Source organism: Magnolia sinica, chromosome 1, assembly GCF_029962835.1.
Source record: "Magnolia sinica isolate HGM2019 chromosome 1, MsV1, whole genome shotgun sequence".
In the NCBI taxonomy this organism is placed as follows: Eukaryota; Viridiplantae; Streptophyta; class Magnoliopsida; order Magnoliales; family Magnoliaceae; genus Magnolia; species Magnolia sinica.
The window spans coordinates 27,641,309-27,662,183 of record NC_080573.1 but is presented as its reverse complement, the minus strand read 5'-3'; the positions used below and the strand labels follow the sequence as shown (position 1 = coordinate 27,662,183).

The 20,875-nt window shown below is 42.6% G+C and overlaps 1 long non-coding RNA gene across 1 annotated transcript; it reads right to left on the bottom strand.

Annotated features, from left to right (window-relative positions):
* Positions 1–17,633: 17,633 nt before the first annotated feature.
* LOC131238659 (uncharacterized) lies at positions 17,634–19,400 on the bottom strand. Its single transcript, XR_009168024.1, has 2 exons — positions 18,834–19,400; positions 17,634–17,999 (listed from the first exon to the last, which is right to left on the bottom strand). It is a non-coding gene; the product is annotated as an uncharacterized LOC131238659 (long non-coding RNA).
* Between the last annotated feature and the right edge of the window lie 1,475 nt (positions 19,401–20,875).

Below are 20,875 nucleotides of genomic sequence, written 5' to 3'. Positions count from 1 at the left end.
TGTCATACTTAGTTTATCTTCATTCCCATGTGCATCAGATGTATGCTTGGTTGGAGAGTGATTGATCATGGTATGTGCCATTGGGCAGATTGTTTATAGGACTCTCTAAGTGATGGAGTTGCCCCACATGAGCGCGTTGTATGTGCATGACTGATGCATAGTTGATTAGTATGATTCATGCATCTCGCCTTTGCATGACACAGTTATTATTCGACCAAGCATCATCAGGGTCGTAGCCTCCATAGGCACATCATGGATGGATAGGTTTGGACACCGAAAATGCTTGGTTCTAGCACCGGGGGAACGTAGGATGTCCTTAGGTGAAAGTCCCAGAACCATTTTGGTACCAGGAGATACTCCAACGTCTAGACCGAGTGGAAACATGAGCGCTGGTGCCAAATACTATTAGGTCACGTCTCCCACTGTGAAGTGGTTGGTTGGAAGGGGGTGTGGCCTTACCTGCTCGAGTGAGAGGGCGTAAGCTAGGCTGAGTTTGACCAACTTGTAAATGGGTCCATTATCAATAAGCTGAGTTGGTATTGGCAAACTACAGAAGGGTAGTGAGGTCTCTTCCACTCGCTGGGCTACGCAGCTAAGGAGGCGGTAGCTAGTGTGGATTGTATTTGACCTTTATGATTTCTCAGAGAGGAACTATACTGTTATGTGGACTTGATATGAGGAATGGCATGATCACATTGTATATTATATATGGCATTTGGCTATATAGGCCCTGCATCGCATAGCCTTGAGATGGCTGATAGCATTCATGTTTGGTATTGCTTAACCTTAGTATGGTTGATGGCATTCCTGCCTTATATTGCATAGCCTTGTTACGGCTACTGGTATTCTTGGTCTCGCTAGCATAATTCTGCATACTCTGATATTGCATACTTAGCACCTGTCCTGCACACACTTACACCACCCTCTAAGCTTTCTGTAAGCTTATGCACAATTAATGCATGCAGGTGACACTAGACAGTAGCTGAGCAGGAGCAGGAGTGTGTCGCGGAGCTTTTGGAGTTTTTTTTATAGTCATTGTATCTTTCCCTTTATGTATCTTGTAAAAGTTTTTATTCTTAGTAGATTTTGAGATGATGCTCACGTGGTTATTATTCGTGGGTTATGATCTTAGTTATGTTGATTATGGAATAGACATATGTTATAAAAATCCTCCTTGTAGGATCCCAGGATCAGAACCTGGTGTATGGGTGCCAGGAGCCGAGAATGGGGTACTACTTAAGTTGTCTGTGCCAGATTCGGCGATCGAAAATTTTGTGAGCCCAGTTTCTGAGTCTGGGGCGTGACAGGAGTTGGTATTAGAGCATAATTCGGGAATAATTCAGGACAACATCACATATCTGCTTCGAGCTTAGGACAAGTAATGTCCCGAGTACGTACTCTTTTGCTTTGGTTCTCTAACGTCTGAGCCTTCGAGGGTTCTATTCTCAAGGCTGATGGACACCTTTGTTCTATTCTCAAGGCTGATGGACACTCGTGGTACCCGAGCATATCCCGCTCCACCTCTTGAGAATCCTATTCCCGAGGTTCTCATTCCACCTCTAGTTGCTCCCATTCCCCCACCTAAGCCTGCTGTAGCCATGCCAGAGGCCCCCGTAGTTCCTCTGCATATGCCTGAGGCTAGTGCAACCCCTACATTCCCTACTATACTTGTTGGAGTAGAGTAGTTGCAGTAGATGTTGCAGGCTGTCACAACCGCCCTCTAGGGGTAGGGCAGACATTAAGTAGAGACTCCAGAGCAAACAGACAGGTGCGCACGAGTGCTCTTCTACGAGACTTTCGTTAACATGATCCTCCACATTTTCGGGGTGAGCCAGACCCTGTAGCAACTGAGTTACGAGGCTCCAAGGTGGAGAAGATTTTCCACACCATACAATGCACAACTCAGCAGCAAGTCCCATTGGCAGTATTCCTTCTTCAGGGAGAAGTTCAATATTGGTGGGAATCCGTTTCCCGAGTGGCTGGGCCAGATTTTGTGTGGACTTGGAAGGACTTCGTGGACTGGTTCGACTAGAAGTTCTTCCCTGAGCATGTTTAGCAGCAGTGTGCATTGAGTTCGAGACGCTTATCCAGGGGGACATGACCGTGTCCCAGTATGAGGCACGTTTCGTTGCATTTTCCAGATTTGTGACCTATCTTGTGGATGATGAGAGGCGGAAGGCTCGCCATTTGGTGAACAGCTTGCGCCCCGCCCTTAGGAGTCATGTGGTTGGACACTTTCTTACGACGTTCGATCAGGTTGTTCACAGAGCTTTGGTCTACAAGGATGATTGGACCACCTTACAGAGGACCCATGACCAGGGAGGAGACCGAAAGAGGAAGGCTCCCTCTAGTAGCTTCTATGAGTAAAAGCACTACCGGCATACGGCTCGCCTGGGATTTCAAGCACCAACAACGCATCCAACATCATCTTCGAGACCATTCACTAGTGTTTGTTTTGGTTGTGGTAGGACGAGACATCATAGGCACAAATGTCCCCACCCTCAGCAGCAGCCGAGGGCACTGCAACAGCCCCCTCATCAACCTCCACAGCAGCAGCAACAACGACCACAACACCAGCCTCTGAGGCCTCCCTCGCAGCAGTAGAGACAGCAGATTAGACCGCCGTAGCCAAAGCCGCAGCAATAGAGACCGCAGAGGGGACAGGCACCTCCCCCACTAGCTCAGGGCAGATTTTATGCCACGCAGCAGGACCCTCAGTCATCAGGAAGGGTATTCGAGGGTATTATTTCTGTTCCACTTGTATTGCACATGTATTGTTTGATTTTGGAGCATCTCATTCTTTTGTGGCCAAGGAGTTCTGCCGATCGACTGGTCTACCATTAGAGTCCGCTCATGAGGCTTTATCAGTATCGACTCCCTTAGGGAAGACTACAGTATTGGGCCAATTTTGCTCGTCTTGCCCCGTTCTGATTAGGGATATCTTTCTGCCTGCTGATTTACTTGTGTTGCCAATGTCTGATTTTGATGTTATCCTGGGCATGGATTGGCTTGTTGAACCATGTCATATTGGACTACTAAACATGCAATGCACATGGGACCACGGAAATATAGGAGTGATGGAAAGATAGTACCTGGACGAAAGAATCAAGAGGCTTTCCAAAGATACCTACGTAAGAGCAGGTCAGCACAAGAGAGAAACCAACAAAAATAAAATGAAATAAAAATAACAAAAATGAAATCCTACCTGCACCACTTTCGCAGGTACTCTCGATTACATTTAGCATATGCAACAAGCCTTTAAACCCCTAGTGGACGAGTTGTAGTCTCGTGAGGGTTTGCAGTAATGTTACCCACAAACATTGAACTAACTAATGATAAAAACGAAATGAAATGAAGAGCTGGGTTGCCTCCCAGGAGCGCTACATTTACCGTCTTTAGCCAGACAAATAAAGCAACTACCCTAGTCCTATGAAAGCAGGGAAAAACTACTCGATCATGTCGCAAGGTTCTTCTTCCGGCCAGTATCGTGATAAGTTTCTCAGTAAATTTCTCAACAGGATCATCCAAAAGCCCTTTTTGCAATAGGCTTGGATGCCCTGGAGCTTGACTTTCCAGAGAAACTTATGTACCTCATTAAAATTTTGCTGTTGATTCGCTTGAGGTATCCAAAGTATATATGATTCACCTGTGTCAGAAAAAGTTGCAAAGTTAGTATCCCATGGTGAATCAGAGACTACAGGTAGATCAAATTGAGAAAAATTTTCAGGAAGTGGTGTAGTCTCAACACATTCCGAAGTAGCAAACTTTAGTTCAATTTTCAGCTCCTCCTCCCCTAATGGTAAACATTCAGGATCTGTGGAAGAAGGGGCTTCAGAGTAAGGGTTCTCTCGGTTAGTGATGACTACCGAGATGTTGTCTTGCAAGGCATTCACTATGTCTCTTATCATGGGATCATTTGAATCTGCAAAGTGTGCCAAACAATCATCCAAAAAGTTGGAACATTCAGTTGAGCATGACTTATGTTCCACATTAAAGCTCGTGATGATCTGCCCAAGGAATCCATTGTTTTTAAAGGTAAACGGAGGTGTGCTCTCTTGCTCCAGCCCTACACAGATAGATTGAAAATCAATAGGAGAAGCATCGATGTGATCATTTTGTTCATTAAAACTATTCAATTGAGGCGTTGAATTGTCAAACGTGTACAGCTCAGATGATGGCCTCAACTTAGTGGTTTCAATTTCCAAGGTCGTAGCGAGCAACTCGTCCTTCTCCCAAATCACATCATCATTTAATTTAGAGGAGTAGTCCAAACATGTTTCACAAGAATTAAAAGGGTCGATTGTAAGGGGCTCATCCTCCACCTTAAAATCAGACATGTCAAGTGAGGGGAGTGGCTCATTATGAACGACCACTTCGTGTATGTCTTGATCATTGACCTGGACTAAACTTGAGATTGATTCTAGGGGATTCTGGGCTGTACATTCATGATCATCATCCCAATACACATCATCGTCTAATTCCGTGCAGTACACACTTGGGATGGGGTTGCTCTCCTCACATTCTACACCTAAGTTCGATTGAGGTTTGAAAAAACTAACCTCTACCTCATCATTGAGATCCTGTGTGTCATGTGAGGAAAGTGTGTCATCATCATTGTATTTGAAAGATACCCACGTATCTTGACCATTCCTTTAAACAGTCATCGAGATCAACTCATCGGGAAATTGAACCGTATGCTCATTAATGGAATCCAACTCCTCATTTGTAATTTCAGAGTTCTTCAAAAGCGAGTTAGGATCACTTTTCTCGCATTGTATTTCTAGAATGAATTGTGGCTGAGATAACCGAGCCTCCTCTATCTTATCAAGGCGCGAATTAAGCGCTTCCAACGATTTTCTCATTTCCGCGAGATAAGCCAGGCTACGCTGAGCTGAATCCTCTTGGATTGTTTCTGGTTAGATATCAGTGGTAGGGTATCCAAGAGGATAATCATTATAACATATAGTTGGTTCATCTCCCAAATTTTGAGGTTTCCCCTGGTAATAGTCATACTGATCATACATGGGAGGATATGATGGTTGATAATAATCCTCATTTTCATAATTACGATCGTATACGGCTCTATTAACCGATGGAACATAACGTTCTAGTCGGTTCTCAATGTCTGTTCTCGATGGAGAAAAATCTTGAGGTATACGTTGAATTCCACAATCCTCAGGCATTCCCCAATATCTCTTATCCATCTCGACATATGCACGTACCCACGCTTCCATGGTAGAACCCTAACTCTGAGTCTAATCCTAGAAGAAAGAAAAATCCTACAGCAATACATAAAGTAAGAGGAGAAGTTAGAAAGATGTTACCAGACTAGAGATTCTTATATTAAGATCCTGCAAAAGAAAACAACAGAAATTAGTTTCTAAATCTAAAAATTCTAAAGTAATATTAGTTTTTAAACAAAAAGTTTACAAGTAGAAAATTTCTAAAAATAAATTAGGAAACAAAGTTAGATTCTAAAAGAGTTAGAATTAGAAAGTTAATAAAAATAGAAAGTTAGTTTCTAAAAAGGAAAGTTCCAGAATTAGAAAATTTCTAAAAATAAAGGAAAGATGAGTTAGTTTCTAAAATTAGAAAGAAACTCTAAAAAAAGGAAATAACTAACCAAGTTTCTAAAAACAAAAGAGGAAAGTTTCTAAAAATAAACTAGTTCCTAAAAATAGAAAAATACTAGAAAATAGAAAATTTCTAAAACTCAAATAATAATTCTAAAAATAGAAAAAGTAGAGGAATTAGAAAGGGATTACCAATTTAGAAGTTATTTCAGGATCCTACAAAACAGGAAAACAGGTTAGTTTCTAAAAATAAAATAAAAACTTTTAACCTAAAGTTAGTAAAATCCTAATCTTAACCTAATTCTAAAACTAATTAATTTTAGAAAAACGTAGCCATCAATCCCCGGCAACGGCGCCAAAAACTTGTTCACTCCCCAAGTATAGGGTTGTGATGTAGTAATAAACTCGGTAAGACCGAGGTCGAATCCACAGGGACTGATACCTGTACGTTATCTGAAACCAAGTAGAACTAGAACTAGACTAAGATATGATCTAACCAAATAGAATTTTAAGGAATAATTGTGGAATAATTATTTAAAACTTTAAGGAATTCAGAGGAAGGAAACTAGGGATTCAGAGGATCCACTTGTAGAGATCAGGGAGATCTTATGCTTGCATCAGGAATCATGGAAATCAAACTGAATTTACTTGATTTAGGCTTTACGAGAATGGTATATGAATTAGAATGGATTCCATCACCAAACCATACCCAGGAGACAAAGTTAACAACAGAATTAAACTAATCACCAACCAATCAATCAACATGCTATGAAGGTTAGGAAGGGTGCTATCATCCAACCATGCCCAGGAGACGATGGTGAACAACAGGGCCTCCTGACGTCATAAACATTAAAAGAGAAAAGAAATATTCAAAGCCATTGCAAACCTATTGTAATTTCAGTCACAACAGACCATTAAAGACTAAGAAAAATATTCCTTTAATAATCAACTAAATCAAATTCAGTGTATGAATTTTAAAGGCTCAAAGTAGAATCTCCCATCTCGCTACAGGCTTCACCTCTTAGCCCTATCTAAGAGGTTTAGCCACACATGAATGGGCTAAATCTTAAAAGAAATATAAAGGAAAAGAGGAATAAAAACCAGGCTGCTTCACTCTCTCTCTCCGTTCTAGCTTCTCCTCAGCTTTTTCTTCTTTTCTTCCTTTTCTTTTCTCCACACGCTACCAGCTTCCCAGCCAAACAAAAAAAAAATAAAAATTCAGCCACGTTTAGTCCCACGGTCTGGCAGCCCTGCTCGTCCAAAGCCTCTCTCCCTTCCTTCACGTTTTTCTCCTCTAAGCTCCCTCTCTTTTCTTCCTTATATTAGAGAGGCGTCGCTAGATGGGTCGGTTGCAAGGAACCGACCGAGTTGGAGTCGGACGCGGAGTGCGTCATCTCCTTCCGCAGCACGCAGTCAGCCAGCTTGGAAACTGCCTTGCATCGGCTCATCTTTTCGGCCAACAAAACCAATCTTAAGACGTTCAGTCTTCTTGCCACAGTTCAGCACTTCCTTGGAGAGGTTTTGAACGGCTCAGATCGTCGGACCGATCCTCGCCAAATTCGCAAAACAGTCCGAAATTTTCGATTTTTCCGGACGCAAAACAGGGAGCGTAGCTATTACGCTGTGACGATGGTGGGGTCCACTGTCTATTTCAAATGAGAGATCCAAGCCGTCCATTGAATTCCTCTCGAAATTTCAGTTGGGAAGGGATGGTTTTGGATCAGATTCGGCGTGACCCACGAAAGAAATCAGCTGCAATAGTTGTAGGGCAGTCCATTTGTGACCATTGAAACCAACACGTGTGCGTGCATGAGTGCATAAAGTCAACATGGGTTTAGCTAAATCGAGCCCCTCTGCATGATGGACGGCTCGGATTGAGCATTTAGACCATGATGATGGCCCACTGAGATCATTCGCAGTCTCTGTTTCATACCAGAAACAGAGTTCTGTTTTTTTTTTGAAGAAGAGACGTCCCTGTTGCCATGCACGTCTTAGTGCAAAAAGTGTACTATGTACACTGTATGATGATTATGAGAAATCCACACCATCCATCTTGTTCCCCCTTTCATTTGAGCCGTGGGGGCCGAAGTTAAAGCGTATCTGGACAGTGGGTGGGCCCCAAATCAAGGTTTTATAGACTGATCTATTAGTTTAGCCACTTTCACGAGGATCCAATGGCTGAAATTTGACGTGTACGGTTAGTTTTTGGTCCTCAGGCCATGTATGAAGTTTCGAACCAAGCGGATGGTGGAAACCTTGTGATCTTGCAATCTGGCTAACTTTCAGGCCACTTGAGTTTCAGTTTCTCAATTTTCTCGGACCCCTGTCATGTAATTTCTTCGATCTTTGTCCCCTGGAGTCCGTCCCTTGCCCTTGGTAATGCCTGAGCTTTAAATCCATGCTTTTAACATCTTTTCCATCCCATGCTCGTAAACATACTCTGCATCACAAATACGATTAAATCAGGTCATTAACCGGCATCATGCTTGTAAATTCAGGAAATAATTGGGGTCTAATATGCAGTATTTGACCCTCAACACTCCGTAAGGATAGTCACGTTCTGTATACCTGGCTTGCCGTTGTTCCAGTTTGTTGTCGAGCCTAGAGGAGAGTCGTTGTCTAATTTGATGGCATGTGCAGTAGAGGAGTCAGTAGTTGTGTGCATCGATCAGTTGTCGATTATTTGTGATTTCCTCAACGTGTTTCAGGAGATTTCAGGATTGCCGTCGCACCGGTAGATTGAGTTCCATATTGATCTTGTGTCCGGTACCACGCTTATCTCGAAGGTCCCATATCGTTTAGCATCGATGGAGTTATGGGAACTGTAGGAGCAGTTGGACGAGTTGTAGGAGTTAGGCTTTATCCGTCAAAGCAGTTCACCGTAGGGAGCCCCGGTATTATTCGTGAAGAAGAAGGATGGCTCATTGAAGCTCTACGTGAATTAATGTGAGCTCAACAGGGTCACGATCAAGAATAAATACCTGTGCCCGAGGATCGACGATTTATTTGATTAGCTGTAGGGTGCACAATTCTTTTAAAAATTGATCTGCGTTCTAGCTATCATCAAATTCAGGTCCGAGAGGAGGACATCCCGAAGACCGCCTTCCAGACACGCTATGGCCATTTTGAGTTTCAGGTTATGTCCATCGGATTGACAAATGCGCCCGCCGTCTTTATGTAGTTGATGAATGAGATCTTCCAGCCTTACCTTGATCAGTTTGTTGTGGTTTTCATTGATGACATTTTGATCTATTCGAGGACCCGTGAGGACCACAAGTAGCATTTGTAGATTATTTTGCAGACCCTCCATGCCCACCAACTCTATGCAAAGCTGGAGAAGTGTGAGTTCTGGCAAGATGAGGTAAAGTTCCTCGGTCATGTGGTGACGAAGGAGGGTGACGCTGTGAACCCGTCGAAGGTAGATGCAGTATGTCAGTGGGGTCAGCCCACGAATGTATCCAAGATCCACAGTTTTCTTAGTCTGGTGGGATATTATCGGCAATATATTGAGAGATTCTCCCGCATTGCAGCACCGCTGACCAGGTTGACTCGGAAGGGTACCGAGCTTGTTTGGAGTGACGCCTATGAGCAGGTATTTATGGAGCTGAAGGACCACCTCACGTCCGCTCCTGTCCTCACTCTTCCCTCTGAGAGTGATGGATTTATTGTTTTTACGAATGCCTCAAGAGTTAGATTGGGTGCTATCCAGATATAGCACAGAAAACCAGTGGCTCGTGCGTCACTACCCCAGCATGATCTGGAGTTAACATCAGTTATTTTCGCACTCAAAGTATGGAGGCACTATCTTTATGGGGTTGGGTTCGAGCTCTTCTCTAACCACAAGAGCTTGAAGTATCTATTTTCTCAGTTGGAGCTAAATATGAGATAGAGGCACTAGATGGAGCTCTTGAAGGACTATGATTTTGACCTTCAGTACCACTCGAGCAAGGCGAACGTGGTGGTGGATGCGCTCAGCCATCAGCCACGATGTTTGGTGGCATAGATGATGGTTCAGGAGTGAAAGATGCTCGAGGATGTAGCAGAGTACGACTTCGAGTTTAGTCAGCAATCTTCCATTGTTTAGCTATTGAGCTTGTTGATTCAACCCTCTCTTCTCACAAGGGTAATCGGGGCTCAGCAGACAGACGAGTCGTTACAGCGTTACCGAGCAGAGACTGCATCTGTAGAGCAGTCAGACTGGCAGATTGGTTTCGATGGTGGACTTCGTTTCAAAGGCCGATTATGCATTTCGGAGGTGCCAGGGTTGTATAGAGATCTGATGATCGAGGCACACCGATCGCGACTTACTATCCACCTGGGCTCCATGAAGATGTATCGCGATATGAGGAGGCAGTATTTTTGGTCGGGGATGAAGCACCAGATTTCCAGCTTTGTTGCCGAGTGTGACACATGACAGCGTGTCAAGGCCGAACAGCATAGACCCCCTGGTCCGTTGCAGCTGTTGAGTGTTTCGTTGTGAAAGTGGGAGCACGTATCCACTAATTTTATCATGGGTTTGCCGAGGACTCATCGCGGTCACGATGCCATTTGAGTTGTCATTGATCGTCTAACAAAATTGGTACATTTTATTCCGATTCATGCGACCTGGACATTGGATCAGCTTACAAGGATATTCATCGAGGAGATTGTGAGATTGCACGATATTCCCGTTTCGATCATTTCTGACCAAGACCTTTGATTCAGGTCTCAGTTTTGGAGGAGGTTCCAGTTAGCGATGGGGACTGTTTTGCAGCTCAGCACTGCGTTTCATCCGCAGACCGATGGACAGACCGAGAGGGTTAACCAGATTCTTGAGGATATGCTCAAAGCTTGCGTGATCGACTTCGTAAGTAGTTGGGATAAGCATTATTTGTGCCTAGCGGAGTTCGTGTACAATAATAGCTATCAGGTGACCATTGGCATGGCTCCTTTTGAGGCATTATATGATAGACCGTACAGATTTCTTAGTTATTGGAGCGAGGTTGGAGAGCGGCGTCTCCTAGGTCCCTAGCTTGTAAAGCAATCATCAGAGGTAATCGACATCATCGGGTTGAGGATGCGCACAGCTCAGAACCGACAGAAGAGTTTTGCTGATCGTCGGCATCATCCCCTAGAGTTTGCAGTTGGAGACAGGGTGTATCTCAAAGTCTCGCCCATGAAGGGCATGATTCAATTTAGAGCGAAGGGCAAGCTTGCCCCGAGATTCATATGACCTTTCAAGGTGACCGGGCACGTGGGCGCCGTGGCCTACAGGCTTGCCTTACCTTCTGAGTTGTCTAGTATCCACAACATTTTCCATGTTTTGATGTTGTGGAAGTGGGGATCAAACATTATTCCTGTGATTGATTGGCAACCTCTTGAGGTCCGTGAGGATCCTTCTTATATTGAGCAGGCGATTCGTATCCTTGATCGGAAGGAGCAAGTTCTTCGGACCAAGGTCATTCTTCTAGTGAAGGTTCAGTAGGGTCAACATTCTGAGGCAGAGGCATCTTGGGAGTGTGAAGCTAGGATTAAAGAGCGCTATCCCCATTTGTTTGTCGAGTGATTGATTATATTGTGTCATGTATTGCCTTGTATTGATTGTTATATATGTGATAATGTTTTGTCTTCTTCCTTTGTTTTGTCCTGTAAAATTTCGAGGACAATTTTTTTTAGGAGGGGAGAGCTATCAGACCCATAACCTAGTATCCATTCCATTCTATTAGGTCCCTCGGTCCTTCCGGTCGAATTCTGACGACCCGTGACTTGTAGGTAGTATTTGCGATCATCCCTAAGTCCTGCCCTGTAAACCCAAACCAATTCGACCAAAAACCTATGCCATTGTGACTGCGACCGCATTGTCACCACGGTTCCAACTCTGTGTCTCATGCGCCAATCCGAGGTGTAGATTAAGAGATATGACCCGTGCATAATCTCAGCCATAAACTACACGTTGCAGGGCCGTAGGATTCCAAGTAGAGAGAGATCTTTACACAACCTCCAATACATGACATCATCACCCTAACCCATCTAGACTAGGATGATGACATCACCCCTATAAGCATGCCTTACATGTAATAAGTTCAAGCATGCTTTCTTCTCTTCCCTATGCTCTCACAAACCCATCATTACCCTCTTACAACCTATCACTTCCCTTCCTTCTCTCTTATTTCCCTCATTTCTCTCCTTTAGCAAACCAAGAGAGAGACCTTGGCATTCCATGAGAACCTATCCCTCCAGGCCCTTCGAAGCCAGATCTCTCCCAATCTAACCCTCTAAAACCCATCCCTACCATTGAAACTACCCCATTAGAGCTAGAGAACCCAAGTATAGAAGAAGATGGATAAGCTTTAAGGTGGGTGCTCTTCTAGGTTTAGTTCTTTCATTTTTCTTATATGGATCTTTCTTTCCTTTGCTTGGGAGTGTGTAGGACCCACCAATCAATGGTGGAGATCCTATATGACTCCATGAGTGTGTCCAATGGCTCACTTTGTGCATGCATGTTGCCATGATGGGGCCATTCTCCATGGACCCCATCATGAGCTTTTTCCTTTAATCTATAGTTTGTTGGGTCATCTAGACCCTACACCCATGGTGGGAATGGTATCCCCACCTCAGATTTTTTATTTTAGGGCCCATGCATGCATGGGATCCATGTGTATTTGTTCATATGGTTGTGATTACTTGAGGAGGACTCATATTGGTAGAGAGTCCTCCCTATGGCCGAGATCTTCTTTCTCTTTTCTTCTCTCTCCCCTTTCTTTGGTTTTCTGATGTGTGTGGCCCACCTGATGTGTCCATTCTTCCAGACCGTCCAGCTGTAGGGACGTCCAGGCCCAAGCTGCTGGATGTCCAAGCCCATCATGGTTTGCATGATTTGGATGGCCATTAGGCTTGATTATATAGTTGTATTGAAAGGGGGCTTTGGTCTGGAGTATGTGTGATCCATCTAGGTAGACCCCACCTTGATGAATCTGAGATAAATCCCCTGATCTATTACCCATTGGGCTGGAATGGACAGCAACATGTTGCTGTCCAGATTTCTGGCCCATTGCTGTATGGTTTTGTATAAAGATTAAGCCCTGTTTATAGCTCTTCTTTCTCCTTGATTTTTGGGTATTCCTCTGATGTGTGGACTCTACCCTGATGTGTGATGAAACCCTTTGCATCCACCCTTGATTGGAGCCTTATGGAGCAAGCTCAAGAGGGCTAGACGGTCTAAGTTTCTTGACCGCCCAGCAATCCTGCATGAAGGAAAAACATACATATCAGCTTGTTTTGGGGATGGTGGGCCACTCATGTGGACCCCACTCCATTGGGTGTACAAGATGGGGACAACAACATTCCAACAACAGATTTTTATTTAAAAACCTTGTTGTCCAGATTTTTTATTTCTGTTTATATGCATGTATGGCTTCTCCCTTACCTTCCTTGTGACCCACCTTACTGGGACCCACCTTAATCATTGGTAGAATATCTAGGCTGTCCATCTATGGGACACCACAGCTGGGCTAGCTGCCCACCTGCTGGACGCCCAAACTGAGCTAACGTCCAGTAGGAGGGCTGACTATCCACCCTCCTTTTTGGCCCACCTTGATGATGTGTTAAATCCCAACCGTCCTCAGTTGTGTGGCCCACCTGGACGTGGCCCACCCTTGGTGGAATGTCCAGAGTTGGGGCCCACCTTATATGTATTTTGTCAGGCCATCTAGGCCCCCCTTGGAACGTCCATGCTGGGTTGGGCGCTGCTGGACTTGTAGTCCAGCGGCAGGAGTTATATTCATACCTTCCATCTGGTGGGGCCCTTCGTAACATGTATGAGCCACTATGGAGTGTTTATTTTATCCAAATAATCTATTTTGCTGGACTCTAGCAGGCCCAGGAAGTTAGGTAGGCTGGATTTCCAGTTAGGGCTCGAAATTGCTGCATATAGTTGTATGTTTTGGAGTTGTGAGGCCCACCAGATTGAGGGTGTTATGTATATACACCATACTTGTATTTTTCTGAGGTTTTGGGCCCCAATTGTGTCTTGTACGGCCCAATACCCATTTGATTGAATTCAGACCTTGCTGCCTAGATTTTTTTTTTTTTTTTTTTGGGCGTCTAGGCAGGCCCAGAAGGGTTAAACGTCCAGCCTTAGTACTTTTTCAATGCAAGTGCTACCCATCCATTGTGTTGGGCCTTATGGGCTGGTTGTAAGCCCACTATGGTGTATGTGATTGTATCTTTATAACCCATCCAATTTACCAACTTTTGGGCTGACCTATAAGGCCCACAAAGTGAAAGTTAAAAGTACCTTAGCCATTTGTTTTGGGGCATATGAGCTGCCCATGAGAGCCAACATAATGTATGTATTCGTTGATACTTGGGCCGTAGTTTGCCCCCATTGAGTCCACATTGATGTATGTAGGCTTTGGGCCATTTCTTAAAGCCCATCATGTGTTATGAGATGTTATGGATTGCTGCATATTTTCTTTTTATGGTTGTATCCGGGCCTTGGGCCTTGTTTTAGCTAGGTTCCTTGTTGGCCTGCCTTCTAGGGAACAATGGTGATTAAATGTCCACATTGTGAACCTGTAAGTGCTATGGTTTTATGCTCATTTGGTTGTCAAATTTTATGGTGCCAAAACATCAATCTATGTCATGTGTAGCTCATTGGTATATATGATCAAGACATTACATCACCTCTCTAAACACTTTGCTTCAAGTCAAGAATGAAAAACTACTTCAAACCATTTCAAGAAATGCAAATACAAGCTACAACGGAAGAAGTGATCTTGTTCAAGACCCAAGTCAAGTGTAATTCAAGCTACAAGAAGTACAACTCAAGATTAAGTGTAATTCAAGTTCTAGAAGATCTCAAGCTCAATGTTACATCAAGGAGAGAGATCTCAAGCTTCGCAATCTTCAAAGGTCAACTATCATCTGAAGAACTGAAGTCTCAAAAATCATACCTCACTTTCAAGCTATGATTGACCTTAGATTGACTTTAGGGTAGGTCATCTTGTATACATAACTCAAATTGAATTACTTTACATGTATTTGGACTGTTCTAAGACTAGTCCTAAACTCTGTTCGACTAGTCTTAGCTCTGGCTCGACCAGTCCAATAAATTCCAAGACCAGTCCTAAGTTGTTGCAAATTTTTGAAATTTTTTGGTTGAGCTACGACCAGTCCTAGATTCTATTCGACCGTTCGTGTGAACAGTGCACGACTCGTCCTATGACTAGTCCTGGACCTACGACTCAAATTTTAGAAACTGTTCCTGGTTTCTCACGACCAGTCGTAAGATGCTCACAACTAGTCATGGAGGGCTCACGACCAGTTGTGGACACCCTACAACTAGTCGTGAAACGGTTTTATCCGATCGCACTTAAAATTTCAAAAATTTGTTCTTCTATGACCAGTCGTAGTGTCCTCAGGACCAGTCGCAGATGAGATTTCTTCAACTATAAATAGAACACAAATTTCAGAGTTTAACATCGAATTTCAAGTAAAATCAAGGCATCACTCTGAGAAAAGTTTGTGTTCATTTTTAAGCTGCATTGTGCATATTTAATATTCTCTTTTATTAGCTTTATTAATTTGATTTTGTTTCTATATTCCAATCTAAATTGAAAAGAGAAATTGTTGTATTCCTTCTTCTTGAAATCAAAATCAAATATAGGTAGCCCAACTGGTTTAATTTAAAATTAATTAGAACCTAAAACCATTTCAAATTGAGTATTGGACATTGAACTTCCACATTCGAACTTCTACTTCGATTGGTTCTTCCGAGCTGCTACAATAGGAGAAATCCAGGTATTTTACTGTATTGTAAATTTCCTTCATTTTGGTTTTTGTTTGAGATTAAGCTAGAAAAATCTCAATCAAGTGGTTATCTGAGGAGAGTCAGGAAAACTCAGAAGTGGGGTTTTTGAATTGTGTAAGCCTATTTGAAAGACACAATTGTGATGATTTTAGGTGAACCTATGAAATCTATTTTCATAGTGAACGCTAATATCCCCTGTGTGAGGATATTAGGAGTGGAGTAGCAAGCTATATGGCTGTGAACCACTATAACTCTTTGTGTTTTGTGGATGTGTGAGTTATATTTCCTATCTTTTATCATTCAAGTTTATGGAATGTATGTGTGGATGTGAATGTTGTAATGTTTACATTTCAAGCACGGGGGGGAATGTTGTAATAATTTAGATTTAAATTCTTGCAATTTATTTCAATTCCTTGCTATTTATTTATTCCTCTTCAGTTTAATTTTTTGATACGAAGAACGTTCTAGAAATAAGGTTGTCCTGCTATAAACCTTTGATTTTTATGGTGTAAGGTTGTTCTTAGAACAACATTTGTATCAACCTCTCATTACTTGTTTATTGAGGTTGTCTTTCATTTCAGCATTGTGAATTGATTTCCTTTATTTGGCTATCTCATTATTTAATTCTGTTGTTATTATTTTAAATTTGGCATTGTCCTATTCTCTCCCCCCCCGAGGACATATAACTTGGCCTTTTCAAAATCCCCTCTAGGCCCTTTGACAGGTTCATTCTCATCTATTGGGCTCGTAGTATTGCTTACCTAGACTTTATGGGCTACCCCAAATTATTGGGCCCCCACTATTGGTTATGCTTCTTCCATACCATGTAAAATCATTTAAGTACCTAGACCCAACCCTATTGAGAGGAGAGTACAACATTAACGCATGTCATACTTAGTTTATCTTCATTCTCATGTACATCATATGTATGCTTGGTTGGGGAGTGATTGATCATGGTATGTGCCATTGGGCATATTATTTATGGGTCTTCCTAAGCAGAGTTGCCCCACTTGAGTGCGATGTATGCGCAGAACTGATGCATGGTTGATTGGTATGATTCATGCATCTCACATTTGCATGGCACCGTTATTATTCGCCCTAGCATCAATAGGGTTGTAGTCTCCACAAGTACATCGTGGATGGCCAAGTTTGGACACGAGAAATACTTGGTTCTAGCACTGTGGGCACGTAGGATGTCCTTGGGTGAAAGTCCCAGAACTTTTTTGATAACAGAAGATGATCCAACATCTAAACCAAGTGGAAACATGAGAGCCAGTGCCGAATACCATTAGGCCGCGTCTCCCACTATGTTGTGATCGATTGGAAGGGGGTGTAGCCTTACACGCTCGAGTGAGGGGGTGTAAGCTAAGCTGAGTTTGACCAACTCACAAATGGGTCCTCTATCGACGAACCGAGCAGGTATTGACAAACTACAGGCAGGTAGTGAGGTCTTTTCCGATCGCTGGGCTGAGAGGCTAGGGAGGCGGCAGTCAGTGTGGAGTATATTTGGCCTCGGTGATTTCCCATAGAGGAACTGTACTATTATGTGGACTTGATATGAGGACTGGCATGATTACATTGCATATTGCATATGACATTTAGCTATATAGGCCCCGCATCGTATAGCTTTAAGATGGCTGATAGCATTCATGTTTGGTATTGTATAGCCTTGGTATGGCTGATGGCATTCTAGCCTTGTATTGCATAGCCTTTTTACGGTTGGTGGTATTCATAGTCTTGCTAGCATATTCCGTATACTTTGATATTGCATACTTGGCACCTGTCCTGTACACACTTACACCACCTTCTAAGCTTTCTATAAGCTTATGCATGATTGATGCATGCAAGTGACACTAGACAGTAGCTGAGCAGAAGCAGGAGCATGCCGCGGAGCTTTTGGAGTTCTTTTATAGTCATTATATCTTGCCCTTTATGCACCTTGTAAAAGTTTTCATTCTTAGTGGATTTTGAGATGATGCTCTTGTGGTTATTATTTGTGGGTTATGCTGATTATGAAACAAACTTATGTTATAGAAATCTTCCTTGTAGGATTCCAAGATCGGAACTTAGCGTATAGGTGCCAGGCTCTAAGAATAGGGTACTATGAAGGTTGTTGGTGTCAGATTCGGCCATCAAGAATTTTGTAAGCCCGATTTCCGAGTCTGGGGTGTGACATTTACAGTTTGTAAATGATTTATTAATAAATATTTACAACTTAAACCATTTACCACCGCCCAAACTACCCTCAAAGGGATTCCTACCTGCAAATATAAATTGGAAAGAGATACAATTTATTCGATGAAAATGCCATGGGTATAGAAAATATATACGTACCCACTCCACGGAGCTTTGCAGTAGATCCGGACCCACTTTTATTAAACATCGTTAAACATCAAGTTTCTACTGACCAAGGTTCTTGCATACACAGAGAGACCTGGTTACCACCATTTCATCCAATATCAGCTTCATACGGAAGATGAAAGTCCATACATACGTAAGCCTAATACATCCTAAAGCAACTTATTTCTCATTACATATCCATTCACCATGATCATGTGCTTGGTAGATAAGGTAGCGACGCGCTAGCACACTCCTCTCTTTATTTCTCCCTCAAACAAACTCCAATTCAAGGGATTCTGCATGAATAGCATTGCATGAAATGGTCAGTGCTCTTCCTCAGCATTCTAAAAATTCATTGAATAAAAGATATATCAACTTAAAGAGGAATCATTGGTGCCCACATGTTAAGTGTGTTGTGTATCCGAGTCAAATCTGAATGTAGGATCGGACTGATTTAAACCGTCCATTTTTTTTATGCAGGGTGGCTTGCCAGATGATGGGACCAGCGTAATTTTTGTGACCGGTTCCATCCACAGAGTGCCCCAGCACTAGACGGCTTGTCATGTGTCCTACTTGGTTGACACAGTGGCACTAGTTATTACTTCCCGCAGAAACCATAATATTCCAAGGGATGATTGAGAAATGATCACATACAGTGGCAGTACTATTTGAACTTTCACGTACAGCCATTTCCTTCCCAACAACGTGTCACATATGTATAATATCCAAGCCATGCAAAAGTGGGCCATACCATGATGATCTCCTGATAGAATAATAGCAGGCCATCCACTCATCGAGCAGCATAGAACACAATGCCAGAATCGATGGAAAGCCGATGGTATCACTTAGGGTAATGGTGCGGCCCCAGGTGATCATCAACGAGTGGTCCACTGTAAGGTCGGATACTGTACATATATAATAAGATAAATCCAAAACTAATGCTTCTCAATTTGGAAATGGACTAACAAAAATACTTGCGAGTACTTATTGTATTTCAACTTTTGGAAATATTGTATTGTTCTATTCTATTTCCAAAAGTTATAAGGGTCAAATTCTCAAGATTATTTATTTATTTATTTATTTATTTATTTTTAATGAAGGGTGAAAAGAGAAAAAATGCGCTTACGTACATTTCGCAATTGGTATCCTTGTTGATGGGGAAGGGGAGGGGTGTGCCACACTGGGCCGGTAATGAGCTCACTGCGTCGGCGTTTAGGTTTTTGAAGTTGGCTGCAGCAGTTTTCACGCAGGCACATGCAGCACGCCTGTCGGCAGTGGTGGGTGCCAAGCCCTTAAGCTGATTGACGCCGGCACAGCACGCGTTGCCTGGATTTGGCTGTGACCCTGTCAGGAAGGGAACACATGGTCCTATGCATTTGGTCACATCACCACATGCGATGGCGTGGCCGGGCTCGACCATCAGGTGGGCCACAGCTAGCACCATCAAGACACATACCGCTACACCCTTCATCTTTCTTGAATAATACAATGTATGTGTGTGGTATGTGTGTATGAGTGTTGAATGAGTGGGACTCAAAGTGGGTATTTATAGTTGCAAAGGTGGGGCTAACAGTTTTGTCATTGATAGGCGCCGGTGTCAGCATTTGGCTAATCGGTTATCTTGAATTGCAATTGGGCTACTCAAGATAGCATGGGCTGTTACGTTGTTTGTCGCTTGCTTTTCTTTTCTTTTTCTAATTATTATTATTATTATTTTATTATATTTTTTAATTTGATTGGGCTAGCGAGCTTGTATATGGAACCTATTTGTTCAGGGCGTAATATTTTCTAATGGGAGATGCCTCTTGTATACGGTTCGTATGGATAGCTGAAACCCTCCTAGCTTGTTTCATCGGTTTACCTGGACAACCCATTCACTTGATCTGAACTGTACGTCCATTAAGTCCAAAACACATTTCATAAGTAACGTGCAAAAATAATAATGATTGGATAATCTAATTCACCTTTGATTTGGCCTTACTTTCTAGGGCTATCCATTTTGGAAGTAATGGATGGGATGGTTAAAATTGGCTATCAAAATTGATTCCTTGGAATCACAAGCAATCCATGCAAGTTTTTGATGGGACCTACATTTTTTAAATAATTTTGACCGTCTATATTAATTAAGACCAATATTGATGACGTAGTTTTGTTTGTATGATCGGCCATAAAATCGAAGTTGAACCAAATGAACAGCCTGGATCAATTGATTGGACAAAGTGTCCCAGTGCAACTAGAGCACTATAAGGAAGAGCGTTGGAATATCTTTCTGTGTGACTACACACAACTAGCTGCACCGGGACACGTATCCGTAGATATATACAACCGTCCCAGTGCAACTATGTATGTGTACACACAGTAGTTGCACAGGGACACTTGCCAGCTGGTCCCAAAAGCTTTTAAATGACATACAAGATAACTTATGATTGATCCAAACTGCTCATTAATTCATACAGATAAGAGCAACCCATGGTGCAAAAATTATGTGTCACTTAATTCGTACAACTGAGAGCAGCCTATAGCTCAAAAATCATGTCAATTGGGTGATATTAAGCTTTTTGTCGATAAAATAAAAAGTAACTATCGAGATTAACTGATGAAAAAAAATTGGTACAATTATCATCCTGAGACATGCACTAAATAGATCTCATTTTATTTTTTAAAATTTTTTATGATCATAAAGTAATATTTTGATTTGATGATTCTACCCATATGATTTATGGCTTATAAACAATAAACCGCTATAACAAATTGGCTTTACTCCAAAGGTTAGGATTATCCAATCTACGTTATTTTTACCATTGCTTATCCCTAGTAATAGGAATGAATGAACCGGACTGGTCGGATTGGCAATGGGTCACCAATGTACCATTTAAAAGCCATGATGAGGACTCTCGCGCGTGTGTATATATATATTGAAGGTTCTATACGGTCGAGCTTATGGGAACTCCCCCTAGGTCAAGCTGTGTGAGCCGCACCATGATGTAAGTCGAACATCTACCCCATCAGTCAATGCACCATTCCATAGTGGGTCTAGGGCTTAAAAATCAAGTCAACCCATGACTTATGTGGCCCACACCACATATAAAAGTTGAGAGGGGTTACCCTCCATTAAAACATTTATAATCATTTTTTGGGCCCACTGAGATGTGGTTCACAAATCCAACCCAAC